We start from the raw sequence: 22,179 nt of genomic DNA on the forward strand, positions 1-22,179 counted from the left end.
TTACTTATTACATTTATATACCGCCCCATAGCCGAAGCTCTCTGGGTGGTTTACAGCAATTAAAAACATTAAAAACAAATATACAAATTTTAAAACACAAAAAACAATTGAAAAACACAATTAAAAATAAATAAAAACAATTTAAAAACGAAAGAGCCCACAGCATAGAGAAAAGGAAGTTAATATTCTTTGCCCCTTCTTCTGGGTCAGATTTTATTAGCAGCTGAATATTTTCTTCAGCCTCCCTCTCCAGCTTTTTAACACTTAATTGCAACCTTTATAGTGCTATTGTGTCTTGAATCATCTGAGATTTTGTGACAGTGGTGACCAGATATCCTCTAGAATTTATCTATCATCATGTTGCTGGGGAAAGACTCCTGGTTTTCAGTGCCTTCCCCTCTCATCTTTGATAAGTGCTCCCAACATATTATGCAGATTGTTGTGCATATTTACAACTGATTTATTCCTGAGGATATATATACCTGCAAATAAATGCACTCATATGTGTAACCGTGGAACTGCATACACAGGTAAAAAAATCTCCTTTACTATATAACTTACATGGCGCACATAAGATCTGGAGAGATTAAAGAGGAGAAGGGAACAACCAAAGCAGCTTTTGGATTCCAAGGAAATATACTGGAATAAAAATGTTTATTGAAATGAATGTTGGATGCTGATTCCTTATTTAAATTCTTGCTCTTTTGATGGATCAATTATTAAATGAAATATGTGACCATTTTCTCTTGTTTTTTTTTTTTTTAATTTTGGGAAAAGACTTATAATGATCCACTGGCTTGCTCCCGTGGCACATGTAAATATTGCCCCCAGTTCTAGACAATTGGGCCAGTCTATTCTGCTGTTGGTTTGGAAAGCTGCCAAAGTGTTGCAGCTTTGTTTTTATTATGATGCTATGATCTAGAGGACTGGGCAAATGCCCTGCTGTCTGCCTTCACTCAGTCTGTGGATGGACTTCATGGTTCCTCTACTTTTTGAACCTTTGCCTATCTGCTTCCTTCTCTTTATCTTTCTCCTTAGGTTCTCAGCTTAGTTGCTTCTCCTTATCCTCTCTCCTCAGCACACACTCTCTCACTTCTCAGCTTCTTCAAGTGTCTCCCAACTGATTTTCCCCCTATACACACACACACACTCCACGTACTGCCCTTCACTAAGACCACATTCTATGCCCTTCTAGCATTACAAAGGCCCATGGCACATGCTTGGGATGCACAACATCTCAAGTTCATTACCCAGCATATCTATTTAGAAATGATATCTAGTAGCAGGGCTGGCAAAGAATTGTGCTGGAGACCTTCCTTTCCTCTGCTTTCACAATCTGAGGCTTCAGAATAAATTTCAAGAACGAATGTTTTGGGGAATGTTAGAATTCTATCTAGCACTGCCCGATTTGTGTTTAATCTCCTGCTTATTGATCTTCTAATGACTGCTGCAAGACAAAGTAGATAAACCGGGCTACAGGGACCAGTATAAGACAGATTCATATGTTCCACGAATTCTATTTTGTATTGTTGGGGTTCAATTTTGTAGTGGTTAAGGTGTTGGATTACGACCTGGGAGACCAGGGTTCGAATCCCCACATAGCCATGAAGCTCACTGGGTGACCTTGGGCCAGTCACTGCCTCTCAGTCTCATGAAAACCCTATTCATAGGGTCGCCATAAGTCGGAATCGACTTGAAGGCAGTACATTTACATTGGAGAGCCAGTGTGGTGTAGTGGTTAAGGTGTTGGACTATGACCTGGGAGATCAGGGTTCGAATCCCCACATAACCATGAAGCTCACTGGGTGACCTTGGGCTAGTCATTTCCTCTCAGCCTCATTAAAACCCTATTCACAGGGTCTCCATAAGTTGGAATCGACTTGAAGGCAGTACATTAATTTTGTGGCTCAAATTGTCATTAAAAAATAAATCTAAAAGTAGTGAATTGAGTATTGCACGTTAGGTTCTGTGAGCTGCTTTGGGAAATTTGCCTAAAAAGCAAAATTAAAAATATAATAAATACAGATAATAATGAATGTGTTACAAACAACTCCAGTTTAACCGGAATTCTTTCGTAATTCTTTCTAAACTGAAGGATCCTAAATGTTTACCAGTTATCTTTTCACAGGAGTGGTAAAAAAAACACCGGACTTTATTCTGTTCTTTGATAATAGGTGCTAGTAGAATAAGCGTGTGGGAAGTGAATTAATTATAGAAACTGACAGTCCTGACTCTGTGACCCAGCTGGAGCGATCCCAATCCCGGGCTGAAGTCAGTCAACTTCCTTCTTTGCTGTTTTCATTGTTTTCATTCGCTAGATGGTTCGCCTCCCTCTTGCGCATGGCATGTAGCCCTTAGGTCGCTTAGGGATGGTACACAAATTAGCACTGCTTGTCTTTCACTGCTCTTGGACGAGGAAACGGCACAAGAAAATGGTGGGTTCAGCCACAATCTGAAGAAATTGAACCAGTTTGCTTGCTCTACAACAGTGCTTTCTGAGAATGGTAACAGGAAAAGCTGATGTGATATTCTGTTTTTACTATAGAAATTTGGGATAAACGAGTACAGCCAATACAGCCCACAAGTGTTTGGTTTTATCTGCCTTAAAGAAAGGATGGTGCCAAAATGTACATTAACGGCCTGCCACACTGCTCAGTCCCTGTCACAGGCATGCTGCAAGCAAGAGGAGAGAAACAGTAGGACAAAGATTATATATCCTAGCTTTCCTTAAGGCTACTGTTCAACATTTATTTATTTATTTATTTATTTATTATTTGATTTATACCCCACCCTTCCTCCCAGTAGGAGCCTAGGGCGGCAAACAAAAGCACTAAAAACACTTTAAAATTTCATAAAAACAGACTTTAAAATACATTAAAAATAAAACATTGAAAAACATTTTTAAAAGCTTAAAAAATATCTTTAAAAGAAAAAAACAAAAGGTTTAAAAACATTAAAAAGCAATTCCAACACAGACGCAGACTGGGATAAATTCTCAACTTAAAAGGCTTGTTGAAAGTGGAAAGTCTTCAGTAGGCACTGAAAAGATAACAGAGACGGGGCCTGGCTAATATTTAACGGGAGATAATTCCAAAGGGTAGGTGCCACTCAGCATCGGGGGAGGGCAGGGGAGCCAGGGGAAAATTCAGCAAGGGAGTGGGGAAATTCATTGGTCAGCTTGGATACCAGCAAAGGGCCACATGTGATCTGAGGCCTGTGGGTACCAATATGTGTAGTAAAGGTTTGTCTATATAACAATATTGCGAGGCTGAAAGTTCATAGAATTTCAAATATATAGGCTCAAAAAAGTGCTGATGAGGAACTGGTCTCTTAATGCACTTCAAGAAATCTTAATAAAGAATCAATTTACAAAAGAACTTCTGCAATCCTTATCACATATGTCATAGGCTAATCATGTCTGCTTGAAAAGGAACAATAAAAGTCCTTCAGTTTTCCAGTGCTGGGAAAAATAAATATTCCTCAGATGTTTACAAATAATCATGCACTGCAATATGAGAAATAACTAAAAGTATGAATGACAATGACAGTATATTGTAGTAGCTAGAGCATTAGATCATGGAGATGTGTGTTAAAATCCCACTCACACCCTGCGCTCCAGTTCAAGACAGCTATTCCAGCGCTTGTCTCCTCTCGGGGGCTGCTCGCTTTTTGTCCGTGGATGCTGCTGTGGCCCAAGACGCAGGAAGGCTGCGGCGAGGAAAGGCCTCCAGCGGCTTCTCGCTCTCCCTCCCTCCCCCACATCGGGCTCCACCTTTGGGACCCTCGCAAGGTGAACTGGCGGCTCCAGGGCCAGAACTTCCACCGGCTGAGAGGGCCGTGCCACTCCCAGAACTATGGGGATAGGACTATGACTGAGAGAGTGTGGCTAGCCTTGCAAAGTAGCCCAATGTCTATAACACCTATTTTGCCAAAGTGAGGGGGGAGGTAGTTTGTGTTAACTTTGAATTGTATACAAATTGTTTTTATTGTTTATTGATGTAATTGATGTTTTATTGATATATTATTGATGCTTTATTGGTGTATTTTTATATTTTCTGTAAGCCGCCTTGAGGGGTAGAAATATTAAAACCAATCAATCAATCAATCAATCAATCAATCAATCAATCAATCAAAGCTTATTAGGTGATCAGAATGCTGTGGCCAAGTAGTTGAGTGGAGCACCTGAACATGTACATACTGTACCTGTGCTGAGGGAACTATACTGCCTACTGATCAGCTACCGGATCATGTTCAAGGTCTTATTGTTAACATATAAAGCCCTGAACAACTTAGAACCAGGTTACGTGAAAGACTGCCTACTCTTGTATAGACTGTAAGATCAATTAGATCATGTAGGAAAATTCTGCTTCTGGCACCACACCCTGCAGAATATCATAGAGCAATGACCCCAAAACAATTTTCTGCTATTGCCCTTGTTCTGTGGAATGTCGTTCCCTCTGCCATATGTGAAGCAGCAACCATTAGTTGCTTCATAGTCTTGTGAAGACTTATCTTTTTGCCCAGGCTTTTCCTGGCCCATAAGACTGGACCCAGTTTTATGTGTCTGAATCTTCTGAATTTATGTTTTACTCACTTTGTATGAGTTTGTATGTGTTTTCATATAGCTGTTTTACTGGTTCTAGGCGGTGTTCTTGCTTTAATGGTATACTGTTTGTAATTTTAGACTGTATACCACTTAGAGACTGTTTAAAATATTAAACAGTAGATAAATGCTTTAAACTAAATAAGCTACCTGTGAACTGGCTTTCAGTCCAACCTACTTCAGAGGGGTATTGTGTGGGTAATAGGGGGTCATAAATGCTTCCCAGAACTCATTGAAGGAAATGCTGGCTAAAAATGAAATTAATAATATAAAACAAACTCACTCTGTAATTTGCATATTCCAGTCCTGAGTTCCAGTTCTTGGTGTAGCAGAGCCTTGTATATGGCCATCAGTTTAGCCTCATCTCACAACACTGTGAGGTCGATCTGGTTGAGTGACAGTTATCCAAGGTAATCTCCCGAGTTTAATAACTAGGGACATGAAAGTGGGCTTCCCTCACTCCATCTGACTGCCTCTGAGGGAGCAATAAGACAGTGAAGCCCCCTTTATCAGCTCAGCAGGGCCCAACTGCCATTTGGCTCCTTCTCTCCCAGAGTTGCCTCTATCAGTCAGTGGCTCTATTAGGGCTGGACACCGGGGCTTAAGTCCAAGGCCTCACAGCCTTCCTCCCCCCCCCAATGACCATAAGACACCAGTTGCAGATGATAGGACATGGGTGCCACAAAACAAATCTGACTTCAGCACTTGGCTTGGGGAGTCATGTATACATGCCAGTTAGGAACATAGGAAGCTGGTTTATACTGAGTCAGGCCATCTCGCTCAATATTGTCAACACTGACTGAAAGTGGCACTCTAGAGTTTCAGACCGGACACATCTCCAGGCCTGCCTGGAATGCAAAGGATAGAACCTGGGACCTTCTGCATGCAAAGCAAATGTTCTACTACTGAACTACAGCCATTCCCCAGTTTCCACACCACCTGGCTACAACGTGGCCAGCCACTAAGGTTGGTTGTTGCAGCATCTCCCCCCCTTTTTAACATTTGGTCGGGTGGGCACAACGGGTAATGAAGTGCCTGCTGTTGAGGCTGAAGTCATGCCCGCCATTTTCATTTCTCCTGACTGCCTCTGAACTCCATGTAGGGAGACTAAGGTGGCAGGTGCAGATGGAGCCTCTGCAGCAGTCACTAAAGTTAAAGTTAGTAGTAGAAGCCTGTTTCCTGCCACCTGCTGGTAAACTTGGGGAGGGGGAAGGAGAATGGTGTGACCAGGACAGCATGTAGGGAGAGTGGGTGGCAGAACATCCAGAAAGGAAGGGGCCTGAGGGGGAGAATGCAGGGGGGCAGCCAGAGTGGTGTGGAAGGAGAAGAGCCCCAGGGTGGAGAGGAGCCCTCAGAAGGCACTTTGCCTCCAAAGCTGTCAGAGCAGTCTCCCTGAGGAAGTACGCCTGGCGCCGACTCTGCTCTCCTTCCGGCGCCAGGTCAAAACCTTCCTATTCTCTGAAGCATTTTAAGTTACACTGATTTACTTTTAAAAATGTTTATTGTATTGGATTGTTGATTGTATTTTAGTATTATTTTGTTATTCATTGTATTTTTATGCTATTTTATGTTCACCGCCCAGAGAGCTATTGCTAGTCGGGCGGTATATAAATTTAATAAAATAAATAAATAAATAAATAAATAAGAGCTGCTGCTGTCAGTGGCTATTCTGTCTAGCTACATCTGAGATAATACAGTAAGGCCCCATCCATTGGCTCAGCTCTTCTGGGACCATTGCCAGTTGATGCCTCCTCTTCCAGTGGCTATTTACCTGTCAGCACCTGAAAGAGACATGAGAAAATGAAGTTTCTTCCATCAGTCAGGGGTGTGTTCAGTGTAGGGAGAGGCTGAGCCAGTGCAATATTTTGAGAGGATATTTACTGAAACTTTTCACAGGTGCCATAGGCAGGCACCCTGTTGGCTGACAAGTGCTAGGAGACGTTAAACTGTACTCCCGACAGCAGTTATGCATAGGAAGTTTTCAGAGTTATTATTATTATATTATTTTGATTTATTACCTGCCCTTTACCCTAAGGTCCACTGATAATGACAGATGATGTTTGAAACCTATTGGGTCAACACGATAACAGTCCAACGATGGTAAAGATTTGGTCATCACCTAAGTACTTTGTCTGTCTGTTTCTGGTTAACCCCGACTTCCTTGGCAGATGATAATAGTTTCGTAATCTGTAAAATGTAAACCAACCTACAACAGCAGCAAAACTGTGCTTGCATGTGTTCAGCCGTTGAATTTGATCAATCGGTTTCCTGGCTGCGTTTGCGGCACTGCAGTAAGGTTGTACTTTCTCCTCAGCCCCTAACCGATGGGAGGGGGAAATAATGAAGGAGTTAATTTGCGCGTGCGCGGTGTGTGAGGTCCGGTGCTGCGGCAGTTCAGTTGTGCTGTTTCTCTTGGGGGAGAGCGAGGACGAGTGAGACCTGCGCGTACGGAGAGGTGAGCAGGCCGGAGGCCGGGAGCAGTGGACTACCTTCTCGCGCCCCCCTGGGGGCAGGCGGAAGAGAGCAATGAAACTGCTAACTTGAAAGTGGGGGATGGCACGACTGAGGCGGGAAGTCACGACGCCCCCTCCCCTCGCGCGCGCTCATGAGGTGGGGGAAAGAGGAAGGGACCCAGAGAGAGGCCGTCGTATTTATTTCGCTAACCCCGAAACATGACTGGGAGGGGGAGGAGAGGGGTAGTCGCTGTTTTTCATCATGGAGAGGGAGGGACGACTCTGTTTTTCCTTTCCCGTTACTGCCGTTTTCCGCGCCGCGGGAGAATTAGTGATAGAAATCCCATCCTAGGGCCGAGGGAGGGAGGGAAGTACCTTACGGGATGGAGATGGGAGGCAGCCAAGGGGCCCCATTTTTCGTCTGGTGAGTGAGATGGAGAATTACAACTTTATTTCGCTGACACTCTCTCTCTCCTTGAAACATGAGTTACTGATTTCTGTAAAAATCTCTCATCTCAAAAGGGGTAGTGCACCAGCTCCCCTTTTTTAGGTGAAGCTTAAAGTAAAAAGGTTTCTTCCCCCGTGGGTAGGTTTTGGGTATTTTTTTTCTCTGTCTCTCCAGTATTTTTTGGGCTGTGATATCCCCACCTCCTTTCTGTTACTGACTGGTATCCATAACTCTTACATAGTGTGGGAGTTAATTGCAGGAAATTGGAGAGCCCTTAATTTTTTTCTGTTAGAGGGAGTATGTGAGTGTGTGACATTATTATACTAGATTCCTCTTTAAGGGTGACACAAGAATTGTTCTCAATGACAGATAGGAGAAATTCTTACCACATTGTACGCCTCCACAATGCCAGATAATTGATATAAGAATCACCTTCGGTATCAGGAGGAGGTCGGCAGTGATTGTGCAAATCTCTTTTTTCTGTCTCCACAAAGGGCTGTGATTTGGGGGAGGGGCATTATTTCCCCAGTTTGGCACCCAATGCCTCCTGGTAGGAACAACACTTTAAAAAAGTATTGCTGCACCATTTACACCAAATTTGGTTTTCATCCATTCCTCTCCATCTCGTGCTCTAGCCTGAAGCCGGTTGCTGCACAATATTGCATAGTAGGGGCTGGCCCTGAATTTGTACAATATTTTTCTTCTTACTTCACCACTGCAACTTTGTTCACTTCATACTGTGAAACTTCCATCTCTCTTGCACAGTTATTGAAGGGTTTCTTTTTCCAGGAGTTCTTGAGATGGGGAATCAGTTAAAAAAAATACAAGGGGAGTATGTCTGACTCCCTGTGTTCTGCAAAACTCGTAGAATAGAATACATGCACTCAAGACAGCTAAATGTAAGTCAAAGTATAGGCTGGAATTTTGTTAACTTGAGCAATTTATTTTAGACCAAAGTTTTAGTAGTGGCAGCAAGTTATCTAACATGAAACTCTGTGTTAAAATCCAGTGCCTTTGGCCCTAGTCCTGAGGTTGAGCAGCAATTTGGAATGATGGCTGACATTTCCTTCTTTATGTCACTTTGTTACTCAGCCATGAAATATGGTAGATAAAGAGAGGCATCAGGATTTTTATATAGAGTTGGTCTGGCAGTATGACAGGTATTTCAGGCAAACCTTCCACAGGGATTGGGCTGATATTTTATTTCACTTTAAAATTAGGTGGCTTTGACAAAGGTTTATGTGTCAGGCTACACTAGACAACCTACAGTGGAGAAATGGCTGCCACATAGAAAAAAAAAGAGTTTGTGCACTTGTGTTTCTGTTTCCATCCAGGCTTTTAAGAACATCTGTCATGGGTGTTCTGTTGCAACATGTAAAAATTCTGCAGTAAGTCATTGGCCAAATATTTTATTTGTATTTTCATAGTATTAACAGCCATTCTTGGAATTGCAAATAATTAAGCTTTCAGATGTTTCCGTATTTGAACTTTGTGCACTTCAAAAATGACATCTGGCCTGTTAATTCTTGGTTTTATATTCACCTCGACACAGTGATGTCTAAAAGTTAATGGAATGCAACACTAAAACATGCATCTAAAACATTTTTTAAAAATGCTTGCTTAGTTGATGCTGACAGACTTATAACCTGGCCAGCCTTTTAATACTTATGCAAGCTTGTATTACACTAACCTTCATGAGTCAGTGTCTTTGTAAATTAAAACTTTTATATAAGTGCTGGAGTAAGTCATGGTTTGTTTTTTTACATTTCCTCTTTTTTATAATACTACCAGCAAGGTAATATTTCCATCTGCCATTTTGAATATACAGGTTTGGCAGTCTGAGACACATATATTTTTACCCGTGGAACTGGACGAATTCTGTTTACAGTTCCATGGACTCAGCAGAAAAGTGGATTCTATTTTGAGTCAGTGCTGCAGAATTATGAATTATCAGGACCAGCAGCAGTAGAGGTAAACTCAAAACTCTGTTGCTGTCTGGGTACATGGTAGGCCTGTAGAGCAGAACCTACTGGTATTGCCTCTTTAGTCACCTCCAGCATATATATCTGTGTGTGATTATAAAAGGTGAAGAACATCCCTGATTCTCATTCCCTAAATACATCTATCTATCTATCTATCTATCTATCTATCTATCTATCTATCTATCTATCTATCTATCTATCTATCTATCTATCTATCTATCTATCTATCTATCTATCTATCTATCTATCTATCTATCTATCTATCTATCTATCTATCTATCTATCTATCTATCTATCTATCTATCTATCTATCTATCTATCTATCTATCTATCTATCTATCTATCTATCTATCTATCTATCTATCTATCTATCTATCTATCTATCTATCTATCTATCTATCTATCTATCTATCTATCTATCTATCTATCTATCTATCTATCTATCTATCTATCTATCTATCTATCTATCTATCTATCTATCTATCTATCTATCTATCTATCTATCTATCTATCTATCTATCTATCTATCTATCTATCTATCTATCTATCTATCTATCTATCTATCTATCTATCTATCTATCTATCTATCTATCTATCTATCTATCTATCTATCTATCTATCTATCTATCTATCTATCTATCTATCTATCTATCTATCTATCTATCTATCTATCTATCTATCTATCTATCTATCTATCTATCTATCTATCTATCTATCTATCTATCTATCTATCTATCTATCTATCTATCTATCTATCTATCTATCTATCTATCTATCTATCTATCTATCTATCTATCTATCTATCTATCTATCTATCTATCTATCTATCTATCTATCTATCTATCTATCTATCTATCTATCTATCTATCTATCTATCTATCTATCTATCTATCTATCTATCTATCTATCTATCTATCTATCTATCTATCTATCTATCTAATCTAATCTAATCTAATCTAATCTAATCTATCTGGTTTGTATCCCGCCCTTCCTCCCAGTAGGATCCCAGGGTGGCAAGTAGCAATAAGCCAAGAACGAACCTTGGTTACGGTTCATGGTTTGGAGAGACTGACCATGAGCCCAAGTTCAGATGTAATGGTGCAGGAGCTAGGGAGGAGTGATGTGGCCGTAATTTTCTCCCTGTGCCACCAGCATGCCGTAGGTTGATCTTCAAACCATAGTTAATCTTAACTGTAGTTTAAAGTGACATGTGAACTGGGCCAATACGTGTGTAGAGCAGTTAAGGTTGGAAGCCTCAAAAATGATTTTTAATTGGATTTGAGTACAGGAGATGTGCTTTTCAGAAACTGGCAGAATCATAGCAAGGTGGCTTTTGTTGATTTTACATGTGCTGTTTGTAGCTGAAGAGAATGTTTCATCCTTAAGTCTGCCTATTCTTCTGGTTTCACATTCCTTAAAACAAAAGCTAACTAAAAGCTTAAAACAGACTAAAAAGTGTGGAGTTCAGTAGACATTTGAACAATTTCCCTATCAATTTCAAATGTAATTATGCAAATATAGACCTGGCATTTGCAGCTCTCAGGTTTGTTTATGGTGTTTCTGAACAAAAGCTTACTTGTCCAATGTATGTTTAGTAAGCAGTTTGCAGTATACTGCTTCTGGCATAGATGGCCTAGAGAGGAAGGCAAGTAAATCAAGAATAAGACTTTCCTTATGTAAAGAGTGTGTTATGTCTGTTTTCCACTGTTTAATAGATGAGAAATGTAATAGACCCTTGGCCTGGATCACAACAATAACATCTAGGTAATATGTTAACATCTTGCTCTACAATATTCCTTAGTAGATATTTAATGGAATAGGATCTTGTAAGTGCAGTTTATAAAATAGTTGTGGCTTAGAGTTAAATGACTTTAAAATACTAGATATAAGCAGTAATTCTATATGCAGTTACCTGGGAGTATGCCCCACTGAATTCAATATATTTCACTGAATAGATGCGTATATGATTGTTCTGCAATTCAGAAGCTACTGAGGATAATGCATGAATTTATTATTTAGCTGTTAAAATATTAGTCATGAGAAGAAGTTTAGTAAGGAAAATATTATGACAAAAATATCTTGTGAATCAGTTTGTAATCTCAGTCACTGATGGGTATGCAGTCAGATTTTATTTATTTTTTGTCTGTTATAGTAAGCAAATTACAATGTGTAAAGCTAAATGAAGCTTTGTTGAAATCTTTGGAACTATTACTATTTTTAAAGTGCTTTAGTGTTCAAAGTGCTCCACATACATTACCTTAGTAATTCAGACAGCAACCCTATAAAGTAGATGAGCTTTATTGTTCCTATATGTAATCTTTTAGTATATAGTATGTTGATGCAGGCCAGGATCCTAATGTGCTACTTTTAATGTGACTGGTGGAATTTTTACTTCTCCCCCACCTTGAATGACATAATCTCTCATGTGTTATCACAAACTGTTTTGGATACTACTTTCAGCAGGGCTGTGGAGTCGGAGTCAGGAGCAATTTTGGGTGGAGTCGGTAGAAGTGTACCAACTCCAATTCCGACTCCGACTCCTTCATAAATGGCAAATGTATATTAACTAGTAATAACAAATTTACTGTAGTAAAATGGTAGCACAAGGCATTTCATTACCACCATGTGAATCCAGAGCTTGGAAAAGTTACTTTTTTAAACTACAACTCCCATCAGCCCCAGGGATTGGGCTCGTTGAAGTATCGGAGTCGAAGGTCTGGATTACCGACTCCACAGCCCTGACTTTCAGTTGCAAAAGAAATTTGTTACGTGGCATGAGTAACTGCTGATTCAAAAGCGCAAGTCCAAAACTCCCTTGATTAAGAATACACCAATTCTGTGGGCTTTTTTCAGTTGCAAAAGAAATTTGTTACGTGGCATGAGTAACTGCTGATTCAAAAGCGCAAGTCCAAAACTCCCTTGATTAAGAATACACCAATTCTGTGGGCTTTGTTTTGGTTTCAGTACTTCTACTGACTTTGTTGATGTTCTTTTTGCTTTTAACTTGTAGAGTGTTTTGTTGCCCCATTTGGGGATGAAAAGCAGGATACACTTTTATTAAATTAAATAAAATAAAAATAAAATCCTGCTCTAGGATGCACACCTTAATGTGGGGAGGGGATGAGAATGTCAAAGAAACTGAGAACGTGAGATAGTACTGGAAGATGAGACCTCCAGGTCAGATGGCACTCAGTGAGCTACTAGGGAAGAACAAAGGACAAGTACGAGTAGCGCTGTGACTAATGACGCAACTGGGTCAAAGCTGAATGGAAGCCCGGAGGCTGATGCACACAGAGGCGAAAGGAGAGTCCGGAGTTGTACAATGTACACAATAGGAACATGGAATGTGAGAAGCATGAACCAGGGAAAGATAGAAATTGTCAAGCAAAAAATGGAACGTATCAACATTACAATACTTGGCATGAGCGAATTAAAATGGATGGGAATGGGACATTTTCAATCAGGCAACTACAAAATATTTTATGCAGGAAATGAGAAATGAAGAAGAAATGGGGTTGCTTTAATAGTGAGAAGTGGTGTAGCAAAAGCAATTAGGAGCTATAATGCAACATCTGAGTGAGTGATATCAATGAGATTTAATGGGAAACCCATTAATATAACCATAATCTAAGTCTGTGCTCCAACGGCAAACACAGAAGAAGAGGAATTGGGGAGATTTTACACACAAGTACAGGAAGAAATTGATCACACACCAAATCAAGATGTTCTGATAATCACAAGGGACTGGAATGCAAAAGTAGGGAACAGAGAAAAATTAGGAATTGTGGGAAAGTGGGGCTTAGGAGAAAGAAATGAAGCAGGAGAGAAACTTATTGAATTCTGTGAAGCCAACAATTTGTTTCTTGCAAACACATTTTTTGAACAACCGAAAAGATGACTGTACACATGGATATCACCAAATGGTCACTATAGGAATCAAATTGATTATATAATTGGTAGCAAAAGATGGAGAAGTTCCATACTTTCCATGAAAACCAGGAGCAGATTGTGGTACAGATCATGAACTGATAATATCGAAAATCGGAGTTAAGATAAAGAAGAATAACAAAGCAATCATAATGCCAAAATACAATTTAAATAACAACATCCCAGAAGAATATAAAGATCAAATAAGGAACAGATTTGAGGTTTTAAACTTAGTTGATCGGGAAGCAGAAGAACTATGGAGTGGAGTCAGAGACATTATCAGGGAAGAATGCAAAAAGACAGTACTTCTAGTTAAGAAGAAAGAAAGACCTCAATGGATGACTGACGAAACTCTTAAAATGGTTAAAGAACGAAGGAAAGCAAAAGCAAAAGGAGAGACAAACACAGCTAGAACCCTAAATGCAACAATACAGCGACTAGTACATAGGGACAAAGAGAAAAATAGTTATTGTAAAGAAATGGAAGAGGACAACAAAAAAGGTAGAACAAGAGCCCTATTCCAAAAGATTAGAGAAATGAAAGGGAAATTTAAACCAAGAGTAGGGATGTTGAATAATCAACAGGGGAATATGCTGACTGACAGAGATAAAATAAAAGGAAGATGGAAGCAATATACTAAAGAACTCTATAAAAGAAATGTAAGGGTGACAGAGTCATTCACGGAGGAACCGGATGATGAAGAACAGAAATTTTAGAATGTGAGGTGGAAGCTGCTCTTAAAATACTTGGAAGAAACAAATCAGGAACAGATGGCATACCAATAGAGTTGCTACAAGCTACTGAGACTGAATCTGTCTAAATGTTGACAAAAAATTGTCCACAAATATGGAAAAGAAAACAATGGACCATAGACTGGAAGCATTCAATATACATCCTAATTCCATATAAAGGGAATCCCAGGGAATGTAGTAATTATCGAACTATTGCCTTAATATCCCATGCAAGTAAAGTAATGCTCAAGATTCTACAACAAAGGCTCTTGCCATATATGGAGCGAGAAATGGCAGATGTTCAAGCTGGATTTAGAAAGGGAAGAAGTACCAGAGATCATATTGCAACGGACCAAGAAATTTCAGAAGAAAATCACCCTGTGCTTTATAGATTATAGCAAAGCCTTTGATTGTGTAGATCATGAAAAACTATGGAATGCAGAAGATGGAGAAACCAATTGGTTCCCTGTCGGAAAGGGTGTGAGACGGGTGTATTTTATCACCCTATTTATTTAGTCTGTGTGCACAACATATCATACGGAAAGTGGGATTGGACCAAGATGAAGGAGGTGTGAAAATTGGAGGCAGAAATATAAATAATTTAAGATATGTAGATGCTACCATACTACTAGCAGAAACTAGTAATGATTTGAAACGAATGCTGATGAAAGTTAAAGAGGAAAGCACAAAAGCAAGACTACAGTTGAACCTCAAGAAGTCTAAAGTAATAACAGAAGATTTATGTGACTTCAAAGTCAACAATGAGGACATTGAACTAGTTAAGGATTATCAATACCTTGGCACAATCATTAACCAAAATGGAGACAATAGTCAAGAAATCAGAAGAAGGCTAGGACTGGGGAGGGCAGCTATGAGAGAACTAGAAAAGTTCCTCAATGCAAAGATGTGTCACTGAATGCCAAAGTGAGGATTATCCAGACCATGGTATTTCCAATCTCTATGTATGGATGTGAAAGTTGGACAGTGGAAAAAAGTCATAAAAAGTGAACTCATTTGAAATGTGGAGTTGGAGGAGAGCTTTGTGGATACCATGGACCGCAAAAAAGGCAAATAATTGGGTGTAGAACAAATTAAACCAGAACTATAATTAGAAGCTAAAATGATGAAACTGAGGTTATTGTACTTTGGACACATAATGAGAAGACATGATTACTAGAAAAGACAATAATTCTACGAAAAACAGAAGGGAGTAGAAAAAGAGGAAGACCAAACGAGATGGATTGATTCCATAAATGAAGTCACAGACCTGAACTTACAGGATCTGTACAGGGTGGTTTATAACAAATGCTATTGGAGGTCACTGATTCATAGGGTCACCATAAGTTGTAATTAACTTGAAGGTACATCACACACACACACACACACACACACACACACACACACACACACACACAAAATACATAGCTCTTACTCCACAACCCTGGGGCTTTCTTTGAAAGTATGTATGATCTACTTCTGCTTCTTCTGCCCAGCTCAGGAGCTGATGGATGGAGAAGAGAGGGGCAGTTCTGCTTTCCTAGCCCTAACCTTGCATTGTCTTCCACCCAAGCCATCTCATGTGTGGTGGGAAACATCAGGAAAACATAATAGTCTCCCCAAGTCAGATCCCAGTTAGGATTGTGGGGAGTCAAATCCTGTCTTTGGACAAGAGGAGTAGGCAATGCGTCTGCAGTACTCTGCCTTCTCCCTTTCAAACTGATTTCCAGTGATTTTTTAATATACTTTTGAGTTGACATGGAGATAATATTTATGGCAGGGATGGGGGACCTGTTGTCCTCCAGATGTTGCTGGACCATAACTCCCATCATCCCTGACCATTGGCCATATTGGTTGGGGCTGATAGGAGTTGGAATCCAACAACACCTGGAAGGCTACCGGTTCCCTATAACTGATTTATGGACTGACTATTGTAGATTATGAAGGGCAACTCTAGACTAAGCAGGAGGAAATTGACAGCTAGGGCCATCTCCTGAACAGACTGAAAGTAAGAAGGCAGTCAAGTGGGAGCCGTCTGAGGTTGGTAGAGCAGTGCCCTTTCTGCCTTAATGGACCAGTCTCTGCTGTTAACTGCTTAAATAAGGGTTGTAGATTTTAAAACTTCATTAATGTGCCAAAGCATTAAATATGTTCCTACTATCATTTATACAATGTGCATATGTGTTGGAATTGTTTTTAGACTTTCTAAAAAGATTTTTTTAAAAGATGTTTTAAACATGTTTTGTTTTTAAAATATTTTAAATATGTTTTTAATTTTTTTGTTTGCAACCCTGGGCTGCTGCTTCAAGGAGGAAGGGCAGGATATACATTTAGATGATGATTATATATTGGGCCATTCTTTATGTTAAGTCAGACAGATGGGCAACTAACAAATAAAATTTTATTATTATTATTATTATTATGACAGCTTTTCTGATCATTTGTAACCTAAGACAGTTTATTCCTTGTCTGTCTACGGTATTTGGAATTCTAGGGCAAAACTATACATTACATTAGCTGTGTGGCTGTGTCTTTAAGTGCAGGGTTTTGTTTTTTTTACACATATTGCTTCAATGGGGGCCTGATCTGTTTTGGTGTGGGTGAGCAGGGAGTTACCCCCTTCTGTGGAGAAAAAAACTCCCAATTTGCTTCAGTGGGAACTTTTCCCAGGTGTGGAGCCCTGATCCAGACTGGTACCATGACAGAGAACAAATATACCCCCATTCTACGACCCCAGTCCAAATTTCTTTGCATTGGCAATTTGTATAAAAAGCCCCTGCCCTTATAGGCACTCCTATATAGCTATCATAAATAAGGACAAAACTGCATACTATGTTAGGTGCACTGCTGTGCCTGAAAGCATAGGTTTTTAACACAAATTGCCAGTGCAGAGTGCCTGATCTGGACTGGGACCCTAGAGTAGGGATATGGGATGGGAACTTCAACCCACCCCCTGCAGTGGTTGGATTGGGCCACCCCGAAGTCTCAACTACAGCCGCGGGAAAAGGAATTTTACCTTGGAAGACAAACAAAAAATATTAATTTTAAAGCAAATTGATAGTTGGATTCATGTTTGGAGCATCCTCCAAAACTTTCTTAAGCATTTATTAGCATTTGGAACATTTCTCTAATCTTGGGTCACATCCACAGCATACATTTAAAGCACATTTATGCCACTTAGCAATCATGGCTTCCCCCAAAGGATCTGGGGAACTGTAGGTTACCCCTCACAGAGCTACAATTCTCAGCATCCTTAACAAACTACAGGTTCCCAGGATTCTTTGGGTGGATGCCATGACTGCTAAAGTGGCATAAATGTGCTTTAAATGTATAGTGTGGATATGACCCTGATTTCTCAGTATCTTTAATTAGGAATCATTGTTACAGTTCTCGTGCTTCTGCTTATGGAAGCAGAACATCTTTTCATTTAGTTTCACTTTTTTCACACAGTACTTGTGTATGGAGTTTAAAATAGCACCTTCTGTGAGCAGAAGAATCTTGTACATTCAGAGGGGCACCTTTGGATCTAACACTGTGTTAACATGTCTTGGAGTTCTGGGAGTTTGGCAAGAATGTTAATCAGTTATTGGTTTTTTCCCATGCGTGTGATGTGCCTTATTCAATAATGTCTGCATAAGATGCAGAACAAGGGAAAGGGCTTGATGTTCTCAGAGTGACAATTTTACCTGTCCATCTCATGCATCCCCTCCACTTGTAAAATTGAGCCAATTGCTTCTTATTTTGCAGGGCTTTTGGAAATGCTGACGGAACAGTGCTAGTAGATTTTATGGCTATTGTGATATGTAATAACAAGATCCAGTTGCATTTTATTATTTCTTTTGTAGGACATCCTAAGCATCAATTCATCTATAAAATCTAAAATGGGGGTTCCAAAACAGTGGTCTGTGAGCATCATTCAGGTGGTCCATGATATGTCCACATTAAGTATTCATATTTTTAATTATTTTTACTGCTTCTTTTATTTCTTATATTGTATTTTATTGTAGTACAATTAGAATTATACAGAATGCAAATTGTAATACAATAAAAAAGCAATAAAATACAATTAAAATCATAGAGCATCTAGCAAAGCACATTACTGTTGTTGCAACGGGCAGAAAAATCATTAAGTGGTCCACCAAGACCATCAGCAATTTTCACATGGTCTGTGGGGGGAGAAAGTTTGGGAACCACTGATCTAAAAGGTATATGTCTCTGTGTCCAGTCCCTAAGCTGGTTATCAGCCATTGTGGGAAAGGACATAATAAGGAAAGTAGAAGATGCAATCCTGCTGGGCCAGATAAGTTAGCAGTTTGTTCATTATTTGTGAATTTCCACTTACACTTGTTAATGCAGACATTAGTTTTGTAAGAATTCACTCCTGCATAACAAGTGTAGGGAGAAAGTATAATGGAAAGAAGAGTTGATATGGCAACATCCTGATCCAATAGGGCATTGTAGGATCTTTCCAAATTATTTTTTTTATATTGAGCTGTTCACCTTTTGTAGAGGAATCAAGTATTGTCTACAGTTTGGAAATAAGGGGTAAGAAAGCACATTTTTCTAGGACTCAAATCTTAATAGATACTTGCTGAGAATTTTCCCCCTGGCAAATACTATATAGGTTATAGATGACACAGGTATATATCATATGGTGTCCATAAAGTTGCTGCTATCATTCCCTGCACTCCCACCATTTTGATGATTTTTAGTTCAATTCTTTATTATTTAGCATTTGCTGTGACACACAGCACAGGGGTACTCAGGTAGCTATGTTTTTAAAGTTAAAAAAACCTAGAAATTCTACCCTTGCTATACCATTTTGGGAATCTGTTTCTCTTTTTTTTAGCATACCATATTCTTCCTTTCTATTGTTGAAGTGCATAGTCTGAAACTAAAAAAAAGGTCATGAATGCATGCTCTTATCCCTTCAACAAGGTATTGCCCATCCACAGCACAGTTTAAATATGGTCTACTTGCTTCTTGTGTGCATCCCATTGAGTCTAAGGCTCTATATACACCATACTTTTAAAGCGCATTATTTTCCCCAAAGAATACTGTGAACTGTAGTTTACCCCTCACAGAGCTACAATTCCCATCACCCGTAGCAAACAACAGTTTCAATGATTCTTTGGGAAAGTGATGTGTTTTAAATATACAATATGTATGTAGACTAAAGTGTAGTTAGGGCAAACTTTGACTAATCCCTTGGATAAATTCTTAGGATGTGATTGTGACTACTTGTACTGCCAATGGAACAACATTCATATAAGACCTGGTTTGTGGGCCACATATGGCCCTGAGAGATATTTTGTCTCCTACAACCTGGGAGACCACAGTTCGAATCCCCACACAGCCATGAAACACACTGGGTGACCTTGGGCCAGTCACTGCCTCTCAGCCTCATGAAAACCCTGTTCATAGGGTCACCATAAGTCGGAATAGACTTCAAGGCAGTATATTTACATTTTATACAAGATCCCCCATTTGTCTTTATTAAAAAGTGGTGGTGTTTTTTAAATTGACTAGTCCTATGGATACCCCATCATGATGCCATGATACCAAAAGGTTTTTGCCCCCCCCCACTTGAACTTAAAAAAAAAAAGTTCCTATAGATCCCTTGGTGTGATACTAAGATGCCAAAAGTATTTATAATGGCCCTCCAAAGGTTGCTTATTTTATTTTATTTTTAAATTAAGTACTCCTTCTGTGCTGTGATTCTCTGATGCCAAAAGATTTTAGTGACCTCTTGAAGACCTCCAAAATCGGTCCCTTAAAAAAGACCATGGCCACTTTTGCAAAATGGGTTCCTTAAAAAATGACTGCCCACTTTGACATGTGGCCCCCAAAGGGTTTATCAGCCCAAAAGAAATTATCCAGCCCTGATGTAAGCAGTTACTGAATCCTCCCTGTTCTTTCCCCACTCTGCTACATATAACAAGATACATTTTTATATTAAATGTATTTATAACACACTCTTTATCTATATAAATACCATGGTGGTCAGATTTGGTGGTCCACATTGGGATAATTATCTGGAAAACAATTCAGGACAATAACCGTTTAATATATGCTTACCTCCCTAGAGCATTATAGGTACAATAACTCTTTTTGTCAATTGCACTATTTTCTCTCATTGTTGTATAAGTTATTCTTGTTTTGTATTGTGTTCTACCGAAAACCAGTAAAAACATTATTAAAAAAAAGGCATGAAACAGTTGTATCAGTTACATTTAGTTGAATTTGTATAGTTATTGATATGTCTGAGAGTAAAGGATTGTATTCAACACAGTGCTAAGTTGCTGGCCCCATCAGTGTAAGGATTTCTTTTTGCACAAAAAAACCTTCCCCCTTCTCTTTTCCACCACACCTCCTAAATCTGTTCTGGGGGTTCACAGCAAATTTGGGGATGGCATGGTGGGAGGAGAGAGGGGGGAATTCCTGCTGCACTAGCACTAATCCATGCACTAGACCTGGAGTTGCTAATTTGGCACTTGCGGGAGCCATGATACCTGCAAAGCCCTTCTCTGGCACTCTTAGACTCTAGTGCAAGAATTAGATTCTCAGCTTTAATTTTAAACAAGGGTGAGTCTCTAGTCCTCCTAGAAAAAAAGTTATGAAGCCAAATGTGCAGGTATTCTAAGCGATTTCTGACAAATAAGCCAGCATGGTTGCTTCCTCCTGTCAGTGTTTTTAGCAAGTGAGTGAAGTCATAGTGGTGATTGATAATTAAGTTGTTTGGACACTAAGCAATAGGAATCCCTGTGGTCCTAAAGAGCTGCTGTTTCTCCCTCTTTAGTAAACTTTTCCTGCTTCTGTCTTTTCTGTTAGAATCTCCATAGTTTGCCCTTCTTTTTTTTCTAGAAATCAGGATGCATCTTTCCTCTTGGTTGGTTTGTCTGACATCAGTTACTCCCTAGAAGTTATTTTCTGCAAATGCTACTACACAATATGCGTGGGTAGATGCTAAAGAATCCCCTCTCCAAATGGCAAAAACAAAATGTGAAAAGTTTGCAAAGAGGCTTAGGCATGTCTCCTGCTGTGTAGGAGTTGTTGTCCAGGCACTCATTAAGAATTCATTGTATAATTAACTTACAGTACAATTATATACACTCCTACTTCAGAAGTAAGTCTTTTTGTGTTTAATAGGGCTTACTCCCAGGTACAGGATGACAGCGTAGGGTTTGTAAGATTGGCATTGGGGAAAACTGGGTTCTTGTGCCTTTAAAAGCTTTATCTCCACAATAAAGAACAGTAGTATATAGCTGACTTCCCATGGTAAACTTGTGGTTGTCCTGAGAGGGGAGGGGAGGGGGTGAGTGAGCAAGCGAAAGAAGTGGCAGTGACTGTACTCTCTATTTTTGTGTTATGCTACTCCCCTATGGCAGCTATTTTGTGACTGGAGCCCTCAGCACTCTCAAAATTTGAATTGTGTTCCTGGTCGAAAAAGATTGGTGACCCCTGCATTAGCACTATTATTTAATTGGATACTGCCCAACATCTCCTTGTTAATAAGCAAAAATAATACTAAGATGTGTGAAGCAGCAGTGCTAAATTTTGCGGTGCTTATAACTTTGTTGAATTTTGCATTTTTGGTTTTTACTGAAAGCTGCTGCGAGAAACCTTTGAGTTAGTTGGGATAGAAAGAGGAATATACTTTGGGGTTGTATCCTTTAATGAATGAATTTATATCCTTTAATCAATGAAATTATATATAATATATATATTAAAATAATATAATATTTTTTCAGCTCTGTTCCCATTTCTGCGGCATAAATGTTTATTCTGTGTTTGGGATTAAATGTGAGTTAAGGAAGAGAACATGTACTGCCCCCTATGGGTGTAATGAGGCTTAATTTATTGTGAAATGATTATCCTAAGAAATCAACCAAATATACTGAATGCACTTTGGTGATGAATTTAATACTGGGAGTTAGAGATACAGTATTTACTAGAATGTTAGGAGCCTTTCTTAATATATATACTGTTCTGTGTATTTAAATCTTACCTTTGGTCCTGTGAAGGAACTAGAAAAAAC

At 39.3% G+C, this 22,179-nt stretch overlaps 1 protein-coding gene across 6 annotated transcripts in view; it reads left to right on the forward strand.

Moving 5' to 3' along the window:
- The first annotated feature begins 2,415 nt into the window (after positions 1 to 2,415).
- NT5C2 (5'-nucleotidase, cytosolic II) overlaps positions 2,416 to 22,179 on the forward strand; it is a 141,655-nt gene continuing 121,891 nt past the window's right edge. For 3 of the 6 annotated variants that reach the window (XM_061636129.1, XM_061636124.1, XM_061636128.1), the window contains exon 1: positions 6,949 to 7,058. The gene's annotated coding sequence lies outside the window, so the exon portion shown is untranslated. The other 3 variants (XM_061636127.1, XM_061636126.1, XM_061636125.1) reach the window with 3 other exon arrangements.

Source organism: Rhineura floridana, chromosome 7, assembly GCF_030035675.1.
Source record: "Rhineura floridana isolate rRhiFlo1 chromosome 7, rRhiFlo1.hap2, whole genome shotgun sequence".
In the NCBI taxonomy this organism is placed as follows: Eukaryota; Metazoa; Chordata; class Lepidosauria; order Squamata; family Rhineuridae; genus Rhineura; species Rhineura floridana.